This window comes from Ambystoma mexicanum, chromosome 3p (assembly GCF_040938575.1).
Source record: "Ambystoma mexicanum isolate Mex_15411 chromosome 3p, UKY_AmexF1_1, whole genome shotgun sequence".
Taxonomy (NCBI): domain Eukaryota; kingdom Metazoa; phylum Chordata; class Amphibia; order Caudata; family Ambystomatidae; genus Ambystoma; species Ambystoma mexicanum.
Genome location: NC_090925.1, coordinates 291,036,214 through 291,055,895, shown reverse-complemented (window position 1 = coordinate 291,055,895; position 19,682 = coordinate 291,036,214). Strand labels below are relative to the sequence as shown.

Here is a 19,682-nt window from a genome sequence, read left to right as displayed (position 1 = left end):
TAACGTTCTCCCTTGCCTGCCCTCTCCTTGCACAGCTAGAGTCAATTTCTGGGCTGAAATAGACAGTTCTCCACCCTGTGTCTCCTGTACATCCACGAGGTGTCCCAAAACGAGGCCACATCCTTGGTTGCGCTGAGCCCCCTCTCTATCGAAGCCTCTGCAGAGCATTTACCCAGCAGCTAAGGCCAGGCCATGAGATGTGGAGTCTAGGCCTCGTCCCCTCGGGCTAGTGGCGTTTTGACAGCCTGTCCCTTAGCACATGGACCAATATGGCCGCCATCAAAATCTATATCCAAGAAGCCACATCTGCCTATGGATGATGGTGGGCACCTGGCAGTGCCTTAAGTTTTCCTTCCTACTTTCTAACCTTAGCTTTTAGATTCCCAGGGGGACAAAGCACATCAGAGCAATAGCCACAGGACAGGGAGGTCTGGTCTATAGACACTGCTTCCAGCTTTACCTTTTCTCTTCCCCTCTTCTTCTCTCTCTTTTATGCCACCTTCCCATTCCCTTCCTCTTCTTTCCCTTCAGTGCTTTGATTAGCTTGGTCCCACCCCAAAAGGGGCAGTTCAGTCCAAACTCCTTGGTCATATCCCTTAGTCACCACAAGTGGGACGGGTATGCCTGGATGTGGGTTCCGTGCCTGTCATGACCTAGAGACTGTTATGTAGTCACTGACAAGGCTTGTAGAATGCAAGCCTATAGAATGTATACAGGTCGGGAGATTCCAGTAATGAGTTTTATGGAATGTTTATTCAGTGTTCTCCTGGCGGTGCTGTGCTCTGGGGCCCTATATTAAAGCTCATACCCAATGTTCATTGGTCTACATCAAACTACTACAATTGGCGACAAGGGTACCTTTATATCAGTAGAGGCCCCCGCAGCTCCCTCGACGGCTGCATCCAGTGAAGAAGGTTGCACTGCTGCAGGTCACAACGCGGTGCCATGACTGCGAAGGCAATGTTGGGCAGTCAGCCGGCACTCCTACGAGCAACGCCGGCAAGGGGACTTTGTCGCGGGCACTGCGAGTGGCGTATGAGGTAGCAGGATAAGCCAAATCCAGCGAAAACACTCCATAAAAGTGAGAGCATTTTAGGAAACGCTGGCCAATAGCGGTCGTTAATCATTCGAGGAAGGGACCTTAGAGCGTGGTACGACGTTGAGCCATTTTTAGAAGTTGCATCTGAGTTTCTATAGTAACCATTTTACGATGACTGTACAGATTACGATGTATGTACTGTGGGGCTGTAAAACAGACTGTGAACACAGATTCACGATCCGTGAACATAACAGACTGTGACTTAACAGATGGTAAGGCCACTGCCCATGAATATAAAAGCGTCAATACCATATACGAGTGTTTTGGGATAATTCAATACATAGCGAGTGTAATCAACTTCAGGAGACAACCAAACCTAGAAACTCTAATACCAATACACGATCTAAAGGCAATCTTATATGGTAAAATATGAATTCTCAAGCAAAATAAAGTCTGAACACAGACTTCAAAGTCTGTAAGTGAATATACCACCAGTATCAACACCTATCAATGAGAAGTGCGACTAGTTTACAGTGGCACAAAAGGGACAAGGAAGTGACCAATGCAACAAATAAAGTTTAATGTATGGTGTTAAGGTTATAACACACAGAGACGATAGCCGCATTGTTGTTGTGAGGATCTATAAAGCCGCAGCCACATACCACAAGGAATAAAAAAAAAAGACAGCAATGGTTTCCAGGTATACCTGAGGGCTATTGGTGGAAACAAGTTTAATGATGATCTTAAAGAGGCCACATTACTGAACCGTGTTGGGGCAGAAGCTCTAACAATTTTCAGGGCACTCCCTGACTTGGATGATGCAGAAGGTTGTTCCGGTGATGGTAACCGCAAGTTTGAAAGTGCATTAGGGAAACTTGCCAAGCACTTTGGCAACAAGACTAATGTTGTATTGGAAAGATACACATTTTTCTCTAGAAGGCAACTAAAAGGTGAGTCAATTGATGCCTATATGGCGTCTCTCAGGGGACTTATGTCAACATGCAGTTTTACTGGCATTTGTGATGAATATTTAAGAGATCAACTTGTGTTCAATGTAGCTGATTCATGCATAAAACAGAGACTGTGGCAAACCAAAAACCCATCATTGGAGCAAGCTATAGAGATAGCCAGAAGCATGGAACTAGGTGATCGCTGCATGAGAGAAAGGTTTGACAAGGCTGAAGATAGGGAGATTAAGATGATTCAAGATAAGCCCAAAGAGGAATTGGAGGAGTCCTTAGTGGCAATGGTGAGAAGAATGTCCACTAACAGTTCAAGAGCCAGTTCTAGAAGAGGCAGAGATACAGGATACGGAAATCAATATCAAGGCCGTTGCCAAAAATGTGACTGGTACAAACATAATGACAGTGATAAAGAATGCCCTGCAGCAACTGTGGAGTGTTACAGATGTGGCCATGTGGGACATTTTGCAAAGGTCTGCAGGAATGTACGTTGCAGGATGGGAAGATTTAGCAGACACCCTTCCAATAGGATGCCTAGAGGCACTGTAAAAATCATTGAGGAGAGTCAAGGACAAGATGACATGTTGACTGTCAACCAAGGAAATGCACAGGTACAAATACTCACGGTCTCATTGTTGCAACAGTCTAAGGGACCATGGGTGAACATGCAAATAAATGACATATTCTTGCCCATCATGGTGGACACTGGGTCCCCGTACACCATGGTGGATGTCAAGACCTTCATTGAAGAATTGTCTGGCAAAATGCAAGATATACAGTGTACCGGAGTGAGGGCAACGGGGTATGGGTAGACCCCCATAGATATCATTGGATGCACATGGGTCAAGTTAAAGTTATGTGATAGAGAGACATACTGTATACTCTACATAGCAAAAAATGGCTCATCTGTAGTGGGATGGGAGGAACAAGCTGTTCTCCGAGTCAAAATTCACCCAGGAGAAGAAATTCCTATACTGAGCGTACTAAAGGACAACAGCGACATTAAAACTGCGCAGCAACACAGTTTCCCAGAGTATTTAGTGAAAATATTGGACTTTTAGAGGGTTTTTAGCATAGGATAGTTCTCAAGAAAGGTGCTGTACCGATAGCACACAGAGTTCGAGGAGTTCCAATTGGCACGAAAGAAGCATTGAGAAAAGAACGTACATGTCTGTGTGAACAAAACATAATAGAGCCCATAGAAAGCTCGGAATGGCTTGCCCCAATAGTGTTGGTGAAAAAACCTGATGGTACGATAAGGGTGTGCGTGGATTTGAGGGACCTGAATAAAACATTTGGATAGACAGGCATTGTCTCCCGAATATAAGTGAATTATAAACAACTATGAAACCAGCCAAGTTTTTTAGCACCCTGGATCTATCCTCGGCCTACCATCAAATTGCCTTGGAAGAAAGTTCAAAAAGTCTTAAATCATTTGTCACTCCTTTGGGCGCATTTATTTTTAAAAGAATGCCTTTTGGACTTGCTTCAGCTGCTGCGATGTTTCAAAGCTTGATGTCACATCTGTTTGGGGGCCTTGAAGGCGTACACTGCTTTCAAGATGACATTCTGATTTCTGCCAGGACTGAGGAAGAGCATGATGCAAAACTAATGGGGGTTTTGCAAGTGATCCAAAAAAGTGGCCTGACTCTAAAACTGTAAAAATGCAAGATCAAATGTGACAAGCTGTCATATCTGGGTCACTCGATAGACACCAAGGGCATTAGTCATAAGGAAGAGTTAATGAACACCATATTGGGTATTGCTGAACCAGAGAACAAAGATCAGCTAAGAAGTTTCCTAGGTATGACGGAGTATTATTCTAAGTTTGTAGAAGACTATGCCAATAGAACCAAGAATATGAAGGGTCTCATGAAAAAACAGCAAAATATGTATGGTCAGAAGAGTGTAAAGAAGGATTTGAAAGAATAAAGTCTGCCATCAACCAAGCGCCAGCATTGGGAATGTTTGATTGCAAAGCCAAAACAATAATTTCAATGAACGCCAGTAAAGTTGGCTTGGGAGGGGTGCTAGAACAGCTCCAAAACAAAATATGGTGACAATTGCATTCGCATCAAGAGTGTTGAGAGGAACGGATTTAATCTACTCCACCATAGAAAGGGAAGCCCGAGGAGTGAAGTGGGTCTTAGAACACTTTAGGAACCTAATTTGGGGTTTACCCGTTCTCCTCAAGACTGACCACAAACCACTTGTGCATGTTCTTCAATCAAAAGCACCCCACTTGATATCGCCAAGGATTAGGCGGTGGATTCTGGACATTATGCAGTATAATCTTCATGTATGTTATACACCAGGTGCACAAAATAAAGTAGCTGATTGTTTTTCCAGGTTGTCAACCAACCATGGAACTGAGATGGAGTCCATGGATGGAGATATCATTACCACTATAAATTCAGCCATTGCTAAAGATGAATGGAAAAATATGACTGATGCTGATCCAGAACAAGTGGAAATTAGAAAAGCCATAGCCAGTGATTGGAAAGAGTGTGAACAAAGCCTTGCAGATTTTATGCAAATCAAAGAAGAATTATCTATGGTTCCAGAACACATTTACAGAGGTAATTGCATAATTCCTCCTGTGCAAGTTAGAAGCAAATTACTTGCCCTGGCTCATGAGGGACACCTACGAAGGAGCTTAACCAAGAAAAGAATAAGAAGTAACTATTGGTAGTTAAACATGTGGAGAGAGGTGGAATAAATTGTTAAGAATTGCACCGCATGTGCTGCAAGTGACAAATCTAAAATATTAAGGAAAACACCACTGCAACCAGTGGAGCCTCCCAACAGTGTGTTGTTCAAGTTGGCAATCGATGTCATGGGACCATTTGAGAATCTTGATACAGTTAGAATATACATTATAGTACTTGTAGACTACACCTCTAAATGGCTAGAGTGGTGAGTATCGGAAGGAAGCATCACCACTGACAAAATTACACATTTTCTAATAGAAGTTTTCAACAGAGAAGGGGACCCCAAGGAGTTAGTGTCTGACAATGGGTCTCAATTCACATCATTAGAATTCCAAGGATTCCTGAGGGATAGAGCAATTGAACATATAACAACCTCGCTGTACCATCTGATTGCCAACGGTCTTGTAGAGAGAATGAATACATTTGTAAAGAGTGTGATTCGATTAGCCATAGCCAACTCCCTCCCAAGGAGAGAGACACTCAAGGAAGCCCTGTGTGCCTGTAGGACAACTCCGCACTCCACCACCAATGTTGAACCTTTCACTATGATGTGTGGTAGAGTGGCATCCAATCAACTGAGACATGCCTGGATTTTCATGGACACAGGGTAGGCAAAGTTGGATGTTGATCAGATATTAAGCAGTGTAAAGAAGAAACGGGAGAAATACAAGAACTATTATGACTGCAAGAATGGGGTGAAGGAAAAGATTATTAAAGAGGGGGAGTGGGTTTGCATTAGAGAACCCAAGAAAACATTGAAAGGTGAATCCAGGTTTAGATCACCACAGAAATTAAAGAGCTGTCATGGCAAATCGGTGGTGTTGGAGGATGGAAGAAGATGGTCTTTTGATGATCTTGTGAAAATAGAGAAAGATTTCAATAGATCAAGCACGAGTAAAGACAAAGACATTAATCTAGGAGCATCAGGTCAAGTGAACAAAAACATTTCCACGAAATCAGGCACTAGTATAGACAATGACCCTGGAGTACCTGACCACATGAACAAAGGAGTCTGCAAATATTCCCCATAGTGTAAGAAGTGAAGTTCTAAATGGGGGACTATCTAACAGAAACCGGAGAATTATTCTGAACTTCAATAATGACTATCTCTACTACTAGCATTTAAATCCTCTGGACACATGTATCCTTTTCTTAACAGCGCTTAGAGAAATGTTTATTTTATCCATTTATATAAGGTTTAGAGAAATGTTAATTTTACTCCTTTCCCTTCCTTCTCTTTCCTTTTTCCTTCCCACCACCTCCTTTTCCCACTCATCCTTCTATTGTTCGTTTTATATAAAGAAGGGAGATGTTATGTAGTCACTGACAAGGCTTGTAGAATGCAAGCCTATAGAATGTATACACGTAGGGAGATTCCACTAATGAGTGTTATGGAATGTTTATTTAGTGTACTCCTGGCGGTGCTGTGCTCCGGGGGCCCTATATTAAAGCTCATACCTAATGTGCATTGGTCTACGTCAAATTACTACAGAGACCCAAGATACTCCTCACTGATGAAGCCCACCAATGCCCAAAAATGTCTAGGGATGTGGCCAAGCAGTTTGGGCTGGACTGCCCCTTTTGGAGTGGGACCAAGCCTAATTTGCATTTGGTCTTTCCCCTTCTGTAATGGCCTTTCAGGCAAAGAATGATGGTTTGGAGGGTTGCCCAGAGAAATGTCAGAGGTTAAGATTAAATCTAAACCTTCCAGCAATCACCTCTTTCGTTTTTTTTTTAGTCACCTCAAGTGTGATGGGTATGCCCAGTCGTGGGTCCCTCGCCTGCGGTACCTAGAGACCCAAGATACTCTTCATTGACAAGCATGAGGCCGAAACATATCTGGGGATGCTTTTGGTCTCTTGCAGAAGAGATGTGACCTAGCAGTTTGGGCTGGACTGTGCCTTTTAGGGTGGGGCCAAGCCTGATTTGCATATGGTCTTTTCCCTTTTGTAATGGCTTAGAAGCTGAAGAACGGTGGTCTGGAGGATTGCCCAGAGCAATGCCAGAGGATAAGATTAGCTCTAAACCTCCCAGCCATTGCCTCTTTTGTTTTACATTTAGAAACAAACCACCTACTAGACCAGGCACAAGTCAGCTTCATCCCCATCAGATGAACGGAATCAGCGCTGCTCGCTATCTGGGATGACTTAAAAATGAACTCGGACTCTACACCACTCCAGCACTAATACCATTAGACCTTTCAGTGGCCTTCGACTCAGTTAACCATGCAACCCTCATCAAAATAATACAAGATATAGGGATTAGCAACCTTGCACTAATATTGATAAAGGTCTTTACACAGAGAGAACGGAAACCACTTGGCTACCTCCCTTCAACTCAACACAGCACACACCAACTTGTGGAGTTCCACAATGCTCCTCACTCTCCCCACTACTCTTCAACGTTAACATGACCCCATTCATGGAACTCAACAAAAGACTTGGACTCACTTGTTACAACTATGCAGATGACATGCAAATCATCTACAAAATCAACACCACCAAAGAAATAGACAGTACCTTTACCCTCACCAACTGCCTCACACATAAATGGATGGATGAGCAGCAGCAGCCTCAAACTAAACCCAGACAAAGCATGGAATCATGATCTCGCTCAAAACCCCTCGACTCACCAACACATACCATGGCCTTCCGAATTAGGAAACAAACCCTAAGCCTCCGAAGTAGTCAAAAACCTTGGAATATTAATGGACAACGACCTAACACTAGATCTCCCAAGTCAATGCAGCAGTGAATAAATGCTTCTTCCATCTACACACAATCAAACGGACACTACCCTTTATCACCTTCCCACGCAGAATACTTGCCATCATCTCCCTTGTCATGTCAAGAATAGACTACACCAACGGCATCTATCTTGGAATGGCAGACTACCTTACCAAAAAACTGCAATGGATGCAAAACACAGAAGCAAGACTATTCCTCTGACAAGAGAGAGCACATCACAGCAGCACTAAGCTCCCTACACTGGCTACCACTCAGCATTGCCAATACCATCAGTTCTGTGTACTCATGAAAAATGCATTTGCCTGGCACTGACGTGGTGGTATTAACTAGCCACAATGGTAGCAGCTGCAAAATGGTGCACGTACTTGGGCATATATTAATAGTGCCTGGCAAATGCCTAATACTTAAACACACCCCAAAGTGGTTGGCTTTATCAATGCTTGCTTTTAACAGGACTTCAGTGAAGCACATTCTTACTGCTTATGAATCGAGTAGTTGAAGGCAGAACTGTTTAAGACATTTTTATTGCACCAGTAGTGTGTTTACAGCTCCAACCAAGTCATTAACTCTCATAAGACTGCTTTGAAAAAACACTGGCAGGCACTTTGAGCACAAAGTTTGATGTTAAGGCTTAATAAACCTTTCCCGCAAGAGATCCCAGGATAATACGAATTGGGCAGGTAGGGGCAGGGAGTGGGTGGGAATGGCCATAGGGAGTAGCATGGACATGGGCAAGTCAAGGGTGGGTACATAGCCAAACAGCACCTACAAGCTGTGTGTTACCCCTCATATGTCATTTATATCTAGCTGTACTCTAATGCAATTGCTTTGGCTTTTTGGGGGTGCTAATAGCAAAAACTTTAACTCAACTGATGATTCCTCTAATTGCTCCTCCTTATCTGGGAACGCAAGAAACGAGGAAGACAAACATCATGATCCCATAGAGACAACAGATAATGATGACTTTAACGCCAGTAAAATCTGTGTTATCAAAAATCTAAACCAGGAGAAAAGGGACAAGTGGCTCACAAGATCCGAACTTTTGATAAAACTACATCTGATCCCCCAATTGCGTGTTATACGCTCGGAAGATTTTTCCTTCGTGGAACCACTTACCGTACGAAATCCTAATGTCACAGCCCTCCATTGCTGTGTTATGGCATCAGCTAAATTAATCCGCTCTCATAAAAAAAGCCTTATGCGAATTGGGATAGAGGTGGATGCCTGTAAAGAGAAGGAGGACCCTTGTCTCCCAAGTGGCGATCCTGCTCCACCTAAGGCTAATGGCTGCAAACCCGCCCAACCTTTGGGGAAGAAAGTTCAGATGGTGGATATTCAAAACACGTTGAAATGGCTGGCCGATTCATTACCAATGGTACTACAACAATCATGAGATTATTCCCTACTGAGCTGGAACACCCATGGCCATCAACATCTTCTCACTGACAAGGGGTCTTTATCACTCATCAATGGCTACCCCATTATATTGCTGCAAGAAACTTGGCTATTACAGCCCACGGCCATGGACGGATACACAACTCATCATACCCTGGCCAAGAAAGGACAAAGGGGGCGCCCCTATGGGGGTTTAGCCATTGGTGTGTCAAACAAAATCAAAAGTAAAAGGATTTCAGTGGAGAGCAATTATATTTGTGCTGCAGTCTTGTCCCTCAGAATAAGAGAGGTCTGGGAAGAAACATTATTAATAAATATCTACAACCCCCCGGGGGCTACACATAGAGAGCATATACAAGATGTTCTAAATGACCTTCTCAGTAATTGGAGGTTATTAAATGATAAATATCTTGTTATTGCTGCAGGGGACTTAAACTGCCGGATAAACCATGGAGGGGGCACCACTAACAACCAGAACCTAGCCAGCAAAAGCTATTGGAAACAGACATACACCGATAACGAGGGAGAATGTTGGAGTAGTTTCTTCGAATGCTGGGATCTTGAAGTAATCAATGGCAGGACAAAGAATGATAGACCCGCAAAATTCACTTGGAAGAATGGAAGGAATGGAAGCACCCTCGACTATATCTTCACGAGTGCGGAAATTGCAAACATCATCGATGATATGGTTGTGAGGGAATGTATCTGGAGCGACCATGACCCTTTGACACTTAACTTAAGATCCCATATACCAACTGAGAGAATGGCAAATCTCGGTGAGCTGGTAGCCAACCACTCTTCAAATCGTATATCCTGGTCAGCACAAAATGTGATGAAGGCATCTATAGCATCGGGAGATTGGGGACTTGAACAGTTTAAATTATTCTCACAGATGTCGCCCGAACAAATTGAAGGATGGGTTAGCAATTTCTCTGGCTTGCATGGTTCCTATAAAATACGGATGATGGCAGGAAAATTGCCGCAAGAGCTAATCTATGATCGTGCCATCAGAGATCAGAAGCGCAAGCTTAGAAGGGAAATCCGGGCCACAAGAAAGGACCTGTACGCTTTTAATGATAAAGCAGCTACAATAAGAAAGTTGAAAGCTGCTTACCAAAAATGGCTAAAAATACATAAAAGACACAGGAAATTGGAGAGATGGCAATCTACAGTTAAAACTCTATGCAGTAAGAACTCCCGCAAAATATGGTCCATTCTAGGAGATGTAAAAGGCAAGAAGATTACCAACATGGTGAACCCCATATGTAGTGACAAATGGATATCTCATTTGGAAAAACGAAATGCAGGGATTAGTAATAAGCTCTGCTCTCCCACCTCTCCTAATCCTCCCACCCCTCCTTTTAGTGTTACCATTAAAGACCTACAATGCAGAATTAAGGAATTAAATTCCTCACGAGCTCCAGGCCCTAATGGTCTATCGAATGTAGTGATGAGAAACAACTCAATGTTCTGGGCCAATCTGCTAAAAATTCTGTTTGACAAAATTATGTCTGATGGACGCATACCAACATCTTGGCAAGAGGCCATCATTATACCTGTCTTCAAAAAGGGTAGCAGGAATGACCCTGAGAATTACCGATTACTATCTATGCTTGACTGTACCGGGAAGATGTTTGCTGCTCTCATTCTTAATGAACTACAAAAATGGACTGAGGAGGCAGGCATCCTGGATCAATTTCAATGTGGTTTTAGGGCTGGCCACTCCACATCACATAATCTTTTTATCATGAATACCCTAAGCAATAAGGCATTAACACGCACTAATCCTCCACTATATGCACTTTATGTAGATTTTAGGGCCGCCTTTGACTCAGTTAATCGATCCCTCTTATGGGAAAAATTAAAGAATTTTGGTTGCCCCGCATCTTTATTATATTACCTTGAGCTGCTACATACCAATAACACCGTACAAGTCAGGCTGGATAATCAGGGGACAGTGACTAAACCTATCTCTCTGAAGCGAGGGGTAAAACAGGGATGTGTGACGGCCCCCATTTTATATAATCTATTTGTATCTGATGTGCCTAACTGCTTCTTGGGGATAAACAACTGCCCCCCTAAGATAGGTTCTCATCATTGTCCCATATTGGCTTATGCAGATGACCTGGTGATACTAGATCACACTTTCAGTGGAATACTCAGGTCAACCAATCAGCTATGGAAATATGCAGAATCCAACGAACTCACTATCAACCACAGCAAAACCAAATTAATGCTGTATACAGCAGGAAAGGTTGCTAGGCCTCGTATGATGGTGGGCCCAATCGAAATTGAATACACACTTTCATATAAATATCTAGGGGTAGAGTTCGACCACAAAGGCAACTACCATATGTGTATTCAGGAACGCAGATTAAAGGCTGCGCAACTTTCAGCATTAATTCATAGATTTACATATGAGCAATGTGGTTTTTCTATTTGGGCAGCCCGCCAGCTCTATCTGCAATGCCTGGTCCCTATGGTCATATATGGTTTAGAGTCTCTGATCACCATGGACCTCGGTTGGCTACAACTTGTGGAGGGGAAGTTCTGGAGAAAAGTTCTCGGTCTCCCCCAATGCATTCCCATGGCTATGATTAGGCTAGAGCTGGGCATCCTTTCTCTTAAGGCTATGGTTTTGAGGAAAAGGTTGGAATTCTACATTAGGTTCAACAACAGACCTACAACCAACCTCCTCAGGACCATTAAAGAGGATACCTCTGCGGGTAGACAGATAAAACTTGAAACCCAGATTAATACTCTGATCGAAGAAATCAGTTGGTCCCCGGAGTGGGGTAGGGAAAATGAACACCTGATTGTTAGCATGCGAAACCGCTTAAATCTATGGGACTGGCAGAGTAATTTCACACATCTGGGACGTTTGAAAAGCTATGGCTTCATCATATTTATACTTTATACTTACATGAAGCCTCAGCTTTATTTAAATCTATGCCCGTCGGACCAACTGAGGCGCTTTATATTACTCTTACGCTTCAATTATTTACCAGTTCTGTCGGCTCGTGGGGCATCAATGGGCCTGACTACCGCAGCTAGGTACTGCAGAATATGTGAGTCTACATCTATGCCGGAGACGGCATGCCACGTACTAACAAAATGTAGTAGGCTAAAAACGAGACATAGGAAATATTTGATGGAATTTGTCCATGATAATGATCAAATCACACATCCAGATTTCTGGAACCAATGTATCAATTCCCTAAATCCTAAACTGCACTTAGCACTTTTCCAGGTGTGGCGCGAGGCCACTATATATCTGAAAGCAAGCACAAGGGTGGCCATCCATATGCATAAGGGGGTCTACCTCTAGCTAAATAGTCTTACAATATTTATCTAAAACTTTATTACGGATCTGATCTGTTCAAATGTTTCTTCTTTGCCTTGAACGAATGATTGATTTGTGATGAATTTTACAGTGTTTATAATGATTTTTTACTGTATATCTGAATTTATTCTTATAATGTAAATGTTTAATGTAATTTATGTGTAAAGTTTTTTACATTCTGTATAAAACTGTATCACATTAATAAATAATAAATAAACTTTAAAATGATTTACTTCAAAACACTCTGCATAACGTGCAGAGCAATCCATGGGCATGCAGCAGAATCTGCATTTACAGACCAAACCTTTAGATCCAGCAATGACATATGCCTTCAACCCAAACAATATTGAAAACTGAAATATAGAAGATCAACATTCATACATCTAAAAATAAATCTGGAACTCTCTCCCCGAGGAAATACACTCAATAGAAGTACATCGGACCTTCAGGAAATCACAAAAAATCTGGCTCTTTAATTTGCCAACCTTCCAACTAAGCACAGTCTAGGAGAAATATCTCAAACTATGGAGTCACCTTTGACATCCTAGATCCCCTCAACAAAAGTAGGCAGACAACGTAATATCACTAACCACCACATAGGGAATTTCAGCCTACACTGAAGAATCTACGCAACTTCGGCTTAAGGATCACATAATTCCTACCATTAACCCAACTAAAACTCTCATTTTTTCTGCAAACACACCACACAATTACCAAGACAACACCCACACATGACTACCAGAGAACCACCTTGAAAATCATACAGCAAAATGCATACCTCTTCCAAGTACTCACTCAGTAACTACAGGCTCAAACATCAATACAACACCACAGGCCCACAAAGCAACCTACACAGACTTGTTCACCAGAAAACCCACTGACCCATACCACCTAGAAAAAGAACCAACACACAGTGACAGTTTTTTTCTGAACTGGAACTACCAACAGAACAGCAAAAGCACTCTTGCAGTCTCCCTCTACCCCCACTAACAAAACGAACATATCCTCCCTTCTTTGTTTCCAGATCCGCCAGACTGCCTGGAGACCATGAAAAGGTCGATTTGGGCTTGTTTTACTGTGACTAAAAAGTGTGCGACATAAATGACTGCATGAGAAATGTACATAATACAAAATTGTTCGTACATTTACCATTCGGTCATCCAAGGTAAAACAACCCCAAACCTATAGAAACGCTAACCCCCTGCAACCTCCCACCCTCATCCCCACCCCTCTACTTACCTTTCCTTCCATCTCACTGGTCCCTGCAATGCCAGTTCCCTTTCACTTCCATGATCGGGAACCGGCGCCGCGGGGTTCTTTTCTTTTTTTTCTTTCCCCCTCACTGTATAGTATAGTGTATAGTATAATATATAGTGAGCGGGTGTTGCGGGGGACACCTGGCAGCCCCTGTAGGCTTTTATTTGGTCAAAACAGCTGCAGGGGTGTCCCCCGCAACCCTCGCTCTCTATAATGTATAGTATAGTGAGCGGGGTGTTGCGGGGGCACACCTGCAGCCCCCGCAGCCTTTTGAATGTGTTTTTTGGTCGTGTCAGCGGTGGGGTGTCCCTCGCAACCCCCACTCACTATACTGCGTAGTATAGTGAATGGTGTGTTGCGGGGATACCCTGCCGCTGGTCCAAACAAAAATAAAAAGACCTACACCACTAAATAGATACCACAACATGTCCTACGAACATTTAGTCAGTAGGAAATTTAGTAGTATCTATTTGAGGTAATTTGGTGGTGTATGTCATTTGGATTTCCGAAAAAGGTCAGCGATGCGCAGTATGAATCACACTAACATGAACATCTTTATATTTCGCAGTTTCTGCTAAAACTAGAGCTCAATGGAGACTAAAAAAGGACTTCTTAAAACCCTGAATGGTAGCGGCGATCTTAGCAGGGATGTGGGATTGCCCTTTGGGTCCAGATAGGAACTATGTCTCGAGTGGGGATCTTACGGCTACTGAACTCAGTAGGCCTGTAAGTCCTAGCTTCTCCATATGAACAAATTGTTCCTTTGAGGCAAGTGCCAACCTAATACCTCAACACAATGCTTGTTTTAACAGTATTTAAGTGCAGCAAACCGATTTGAGGATGCACAAGATGATTATACCTAAGGCTCCCTGTTTTGCATTTTTACTGATTTCTTTACACATAAATACAGATGGAAATCACTAAGTTTCCTTCGAAGATGTATTTGTAAAAAAGGGAAAAAGCTGGAATTCATGTCTCTTGGTTGGGTCCTTAAGTTATCAGCCATCCATGGCAGGTCATTGGCTGTGAAAAGTTACATAACAGAGATAAAAAGGAAATTAAGTAATTTAATTCCTATATAAGTTGCTTAAATTGCTGCAGATAAGCAGGCCTTGGCTTGTGCAGGAACACAGCTCTAGGAGTTTCCCATTACAGGCATCCAAGGCATACATTACTTTTAAAAAATGTATTAGCAGAGTTTGCTCATTAAAATGTTCTGGATTAGCAAACAAACCCATTTGATTAGCAATGGTATACTAATTTGTGTAATGTCACCAGAAGTTGTTTCTAGCTAAGACATAAAACAAGCAACAATACAGCATTTTTGTGTATTGCTGAAGTAAGACATAAGTGAAAAAGAGTCAGGCCTTGCACATTTCTTACAATTCCACTAGACCTGCAGGTCAAGCAATTTAGTTTACCTACCAACCTAAGAGAAATGCACTCGACTTTTGGCAACAGATGACAAAAAATGTAAATGTGCATTCTAAAAAATGGTGAATGTCACCAAAAACCCACTTTGTTTGGCACGCTGCTGCTGCCACCCAGTGGGCAGCCATGCACAGTGAAACTTTTATTTGACATTTACCTCAAACAAAGTAAATATTAAATAAAAGTTTCAAACGGCCCCTGCAAATGGTATTCGCCCTTAATAAAATCTACTTGACTATGTGAGTGGGTGAGTAGACGTTGCATGCCCTGGATGAGTGTCTGTAAAACGTTAGCTGCATGAATGGACACAAATAGATACAATAAAAAGACTGACAACAGTTTGGCCACCTCTCTAATGTTTGTGCTATTATACAAGGCAATCATAATCAAGAAGGCAATCATAATCATGGATCAAAGGGAGCTCTGGAGGCTAACTACAGTGGATGGTACTGCAGCAAATCTGTAGATCTACAGACTGAATGGAACTATTGAGCACTATGTTGCATACATTTCTAGTTAGTTTGTGTATTCAGTATGTAAGAGGAAGGAAAGTAGAGACTAAGCAGAGTGGATGGCATATTGGGCAGAGACCTGGACACAGTAGGTGGAAAAGTAGTTTGTGGTCATCTCACTTTCAGGGTACCTGCTATAAAGCAGGGTGATAAGATAGAATGTCCAGGAGTATGGGTTCAGCGCACGGGTTAGTCAGCACTAGTTGCAGATGTATGCAACGGTAGGTCACAAAACTAGGTTTGCCAACAAATGCATTTGGCCTGTAATCATGTACATTTTTAAAAGTGTTCAGTCATCAATATGATGCATGTTCCCCACTAAAATGAAATCTAGTTGGCACTGAGAATTAGATATACTAACCTAAACTTTAATGTAAAGCATGGAAGCACTGCTTATGTAAAGAATGAAATTGCATGACTTTCTAATAAAATAATATAAAGTTAACACATACTGATCTTTGCCAGACAGTATATAGTTGGCTTATTAAAAGTGCCACACTGATTACTTCTGGTTTGCAATTATTTGAAGAAAAATTATTCTTGACTAGCACTCCTACCCCCACACAAGCCTTTGGCACTTAAGAGTGGAGGAGATGATTGCTACAGTGAACAGAGGAAAAAAAGGTGGAAAGAAAAGGTGGAAAGAAGCCTGAGGGCAAGGGAGAAATGCAGGGTGAGCTGTGCTTTCATTGAACAGTCTATCTTAAATAGCTATCTTTGCTACACAAGTGCCAATTTAATTAGCAAACCTACAGAATTGCATAGCAAATTGCTATGCAACATTGCTTAGTGTATGCCTTGTAATGTGTTTTTCCAGTTTAAATATATGTGAAAGAATAGTAGTTACCACCTATAATTTAACATATCAAAAAATAAATGTGGTAAATACAGAGAAAATGACCACAAAATAAATATGGAGGAATACAGATGGAAACGGGCATAATAAATACCATAAAACCGAGAGCCTTAATTATAAATCAAGTGACTGAAGGTACACTTGGTTAAGACATTTCGTTATGCACCAGTAGCATATTTGAGGCTGCAATTAAGCCATTAACTCTCAGAAAAGTGCTAATATATATAACACTAGCAGGCCCTATGCTGCACACAGTTGGATGTTACTGTATGATTTAGCTAGCTCAAAGAGGACCCAGAAGGATGTCTTCAGCAGGGGGCAGGTAGTGGGTGGGAATGGCCATAAGGATTAGCAAGGTCTTGGTCAGTAAATTAATGGGTAAATGGCCAAACAACAACAACAAGCTGTGTGTCCTTCCTCACATCCCATCCCCCTCTTATCTGTGCTCCAATTAAATAGTTGCATCTCCTTAAGCGCTACCTAATAGCCAAAACTAAAGATTGTATATGTATATTACGCTTAGACAAGTCTTCTTAATTCTTCACATGCTTCAGACCTTCTCGTGTTTTCTTTTTCTCCCAATGCAGGAATTCCCAGCCCCTTCACTCCAGCAGCAGGATGGGACTCCCAAACGAACAACCTTCCTCACTCTGACTGGGTCTTGCTCTAGTGCAGCGCTGCACAACATACAGCCCCGCCTGCCCGATGCCGCCCTCCAGGACATTATTTATGGCCGTCAGCTTCACCTGGGCTCGCCTGATCTAAAGTCTGTTTTTGATACCTGCAGTTTTACTTCTATTTAAAACATGATTTCAGTCCCATAATACAAATAAATCAAAGTGGTAATGCCATTACAAGACCGTGCATCACAGAGGTTACAGATTTTAAAAAATACATTAATAGATGCAAAACTACACCTCAAAACCCATGTTTTATTATTTATTATTTTACTCAAATTCCCACACCAAAGCCGCTACTACTCGATCATCCCCACAGACCGTTCGGCCCACTGTCTGAGACTCTTCTGGCACATTCGGCCCTCCAGAGAAATTCGGTTGTGCACCCCTGTTCTAGTGCTCCCTGAAAGTGCATGGGCTATATCTAGACTCTGTTCACTACAGCTCGCCTGCATCGCAGTGCACAGAAATGCAGGATCCGTTCCAGGACCGGATGTTCCTTATGGAAGCCTCGAGCTAAGATCTCAGAAGTGACCCGGGAATGGAGACGCCCCATATTCCATACTCTGCGCATCTGGGCCATGGCAACAGTGGCGTCATCGATGCATACCTCTCGCCCTGTTGGATCACCAGATATTTCTGGAGGGATGTCTCATTGAAGTCAATGGAGATTTAAAAACAATTAGATGGAGATAAATGTTGGTTCAGAGGGTGATCCTACTGAAGGTTATGGAGAGTAATTGACTTGGATGGAGAGTGGAAATGAGTCTAAGGAGGGTGAAGCCTTCCATGAAGGTGAGCTGGGATATGTGCCAACATGCTTGGACCACTGGCAATAAAGAGATCAATCAACATGTTCGCCGCCGTGCTCGGGTCCTAGTGAAAAGGATGTGGATTTATTGAGTGTGCTCATTTAGGACGTGCAAGGTCTTGCACAATCTAACAGGTGTATTGGCAGAGTGCACGTGGCACTACCAGGGCATCCTGGCACTACTCACCGATGTGCCTTGTTACCCAACAGTGCTCATGGTACCAACCGTGGAAGGATGAAGGGTTGAGTGGACCTGCTGGGATTCGAACCTGTGACTATGAGGTCCAGACACAGGCTGCTGTATTCAACGCATTAGTTCACTGAGCCGCAGACCTGGCGCAGTCATTAAGGACTGGTTCCACACCTGTGTGTTCACGCACATGGCTAATTGTGCACACGATTCACGGGCCACGACGATGATATCTACGTTTGGAAGCCGGGGCCTCTGAAAGGCTGTGAGGGCCGGGCCACGCTCTGCTACGGCAGGCTCTGCCTGACATGTGACACACTGTACCCTAGTCCTGCCATCTGTCAGATCACCAGCGGTGCTAGAACACTCCCGATATCACAATCACCCGCTCCACCCTTGACAATTCCCTACGTTATCACAGTTTACAAGGGGGCACTTTAGTAATTCCAGAGGAAGAAAGCGGCGTGCACTTTAAAGCGCTGCTTAAACCGCTGGGCGCATTTTTCATGTGGTGTGCAGGTGAAAGCACTGCTGTATAACATTTGTATGTCAACAGACTGTCCCAGCCAACACCCTCACACATGTGAAACAAATGTCCAAAAGTGCTCAAAGGTGCTACTTTCCGTATTGTATGTCTATGGAAGTTTTTCGATGTCACTATCATAAATATAAATTGGCAACGAACATTGAGTCTAATAAAGCGTATCAGTGATCTTCACTATGAGGCGGCATGTTATTTGTTAATTTTTGGCTTGCCTAGTCAAGCGGACATATTGTTACGCAACAGATTGTGTAGCGAGCGAGAGGGAAGGCAGCATGGCAGCCAAAGACCTTCACAGGTTGGCCTTACACGGCTGGATTTTGGTTTGGTCATTTGGGCATATACCCTTTGATTTAGTGCAAGCAGTACTTGTGCATTGTAGTTGGTGCTTTAGCACTACCTAGTACAGCTAGGTTGTCTGGGCTCACAGGTGGGTGCATTAGTACCTTGATTGGTTGGGCCTCATTGGTGGTACTGTGGTGTCCCCATTAGTTGTAGCTCCTGGTAGCACTTTAGTACCAAATGGTGAAAGTCTTATAAATAAATGTGGCATTCGAAAGACAGACACCCCAGAAAGCACTTGGCACTGTGCAGGCGAGAAGGGCGGAGGGGGGTGCAGGAAGGTTGCATACTCTCTCATGGCTGTGCTACTGCAGGCATGCAGACCACCTCCCAATCATTCTCCCTGGGACCCGGGACGAGGCCTGCATGGCCAAAGCCAGCACTGATGGTCTTGCCAGTGCGTATCATTCGGCGACAGCCCAGTACATGCCAGGATGTCCAGCACTGTAGTTACCATTGTGAAACACAATAACCATGGAGGGATGCCTCCGTGCCATCAGAGACCCACTAGCCCACTCTTTTTCTTTGCTTTTACTTAAGTTTAGCTTTAGTCAATTTCAATCAACTAAAATGACCCAAGAATACAACTTCCAGAAGGATGTGATGGAGAAATGAAAGCCCAGGGCTGGTGTATGGTGTCTCCAGTGGGAAGCCCAGGGCTGGTGCATGGTGTCTCCAGTGGGAAGCCCAGGGCTGGTGCATGGTGTCTCCAGTGGGAAGTCCAGTGCTGGTGCATGGTGTCATGCATGGTGTCTCCAGTGGGAAGCCCAGGGCTGGTGCATGGTGTCTCCAGTGGGAAGCCCAGGGCTGGTGCATGGTGTCTCCAGTGGGAAGTCCAGGGCTGGTGCATGGTGTCTCCAGTGGGAAG

General features: G+C 43.3%; 1 protein-coding gene across 1 annotated transcript in view; it reads left to right on the top strand.

The window, feature by feature from the left end:
* Positions 1–18,649, top strand: part of LOC138580351 (peroxidasin homolog) — a 375,430-nt gene extending 356,781 nt beyond the window's left edge. Inside the window, exon 21 of the mRNA XM_069650821.1 lies at positions 16,841–18,649. The gene's annotated coding sequence lies outside the window, so the exon portion shown is untranslated. The remainder of the gene's footprint in view (positions 1–16,840) is intronic.
* Positions 18,650–19,682: the final 1,033 nt, after the last annotated feature.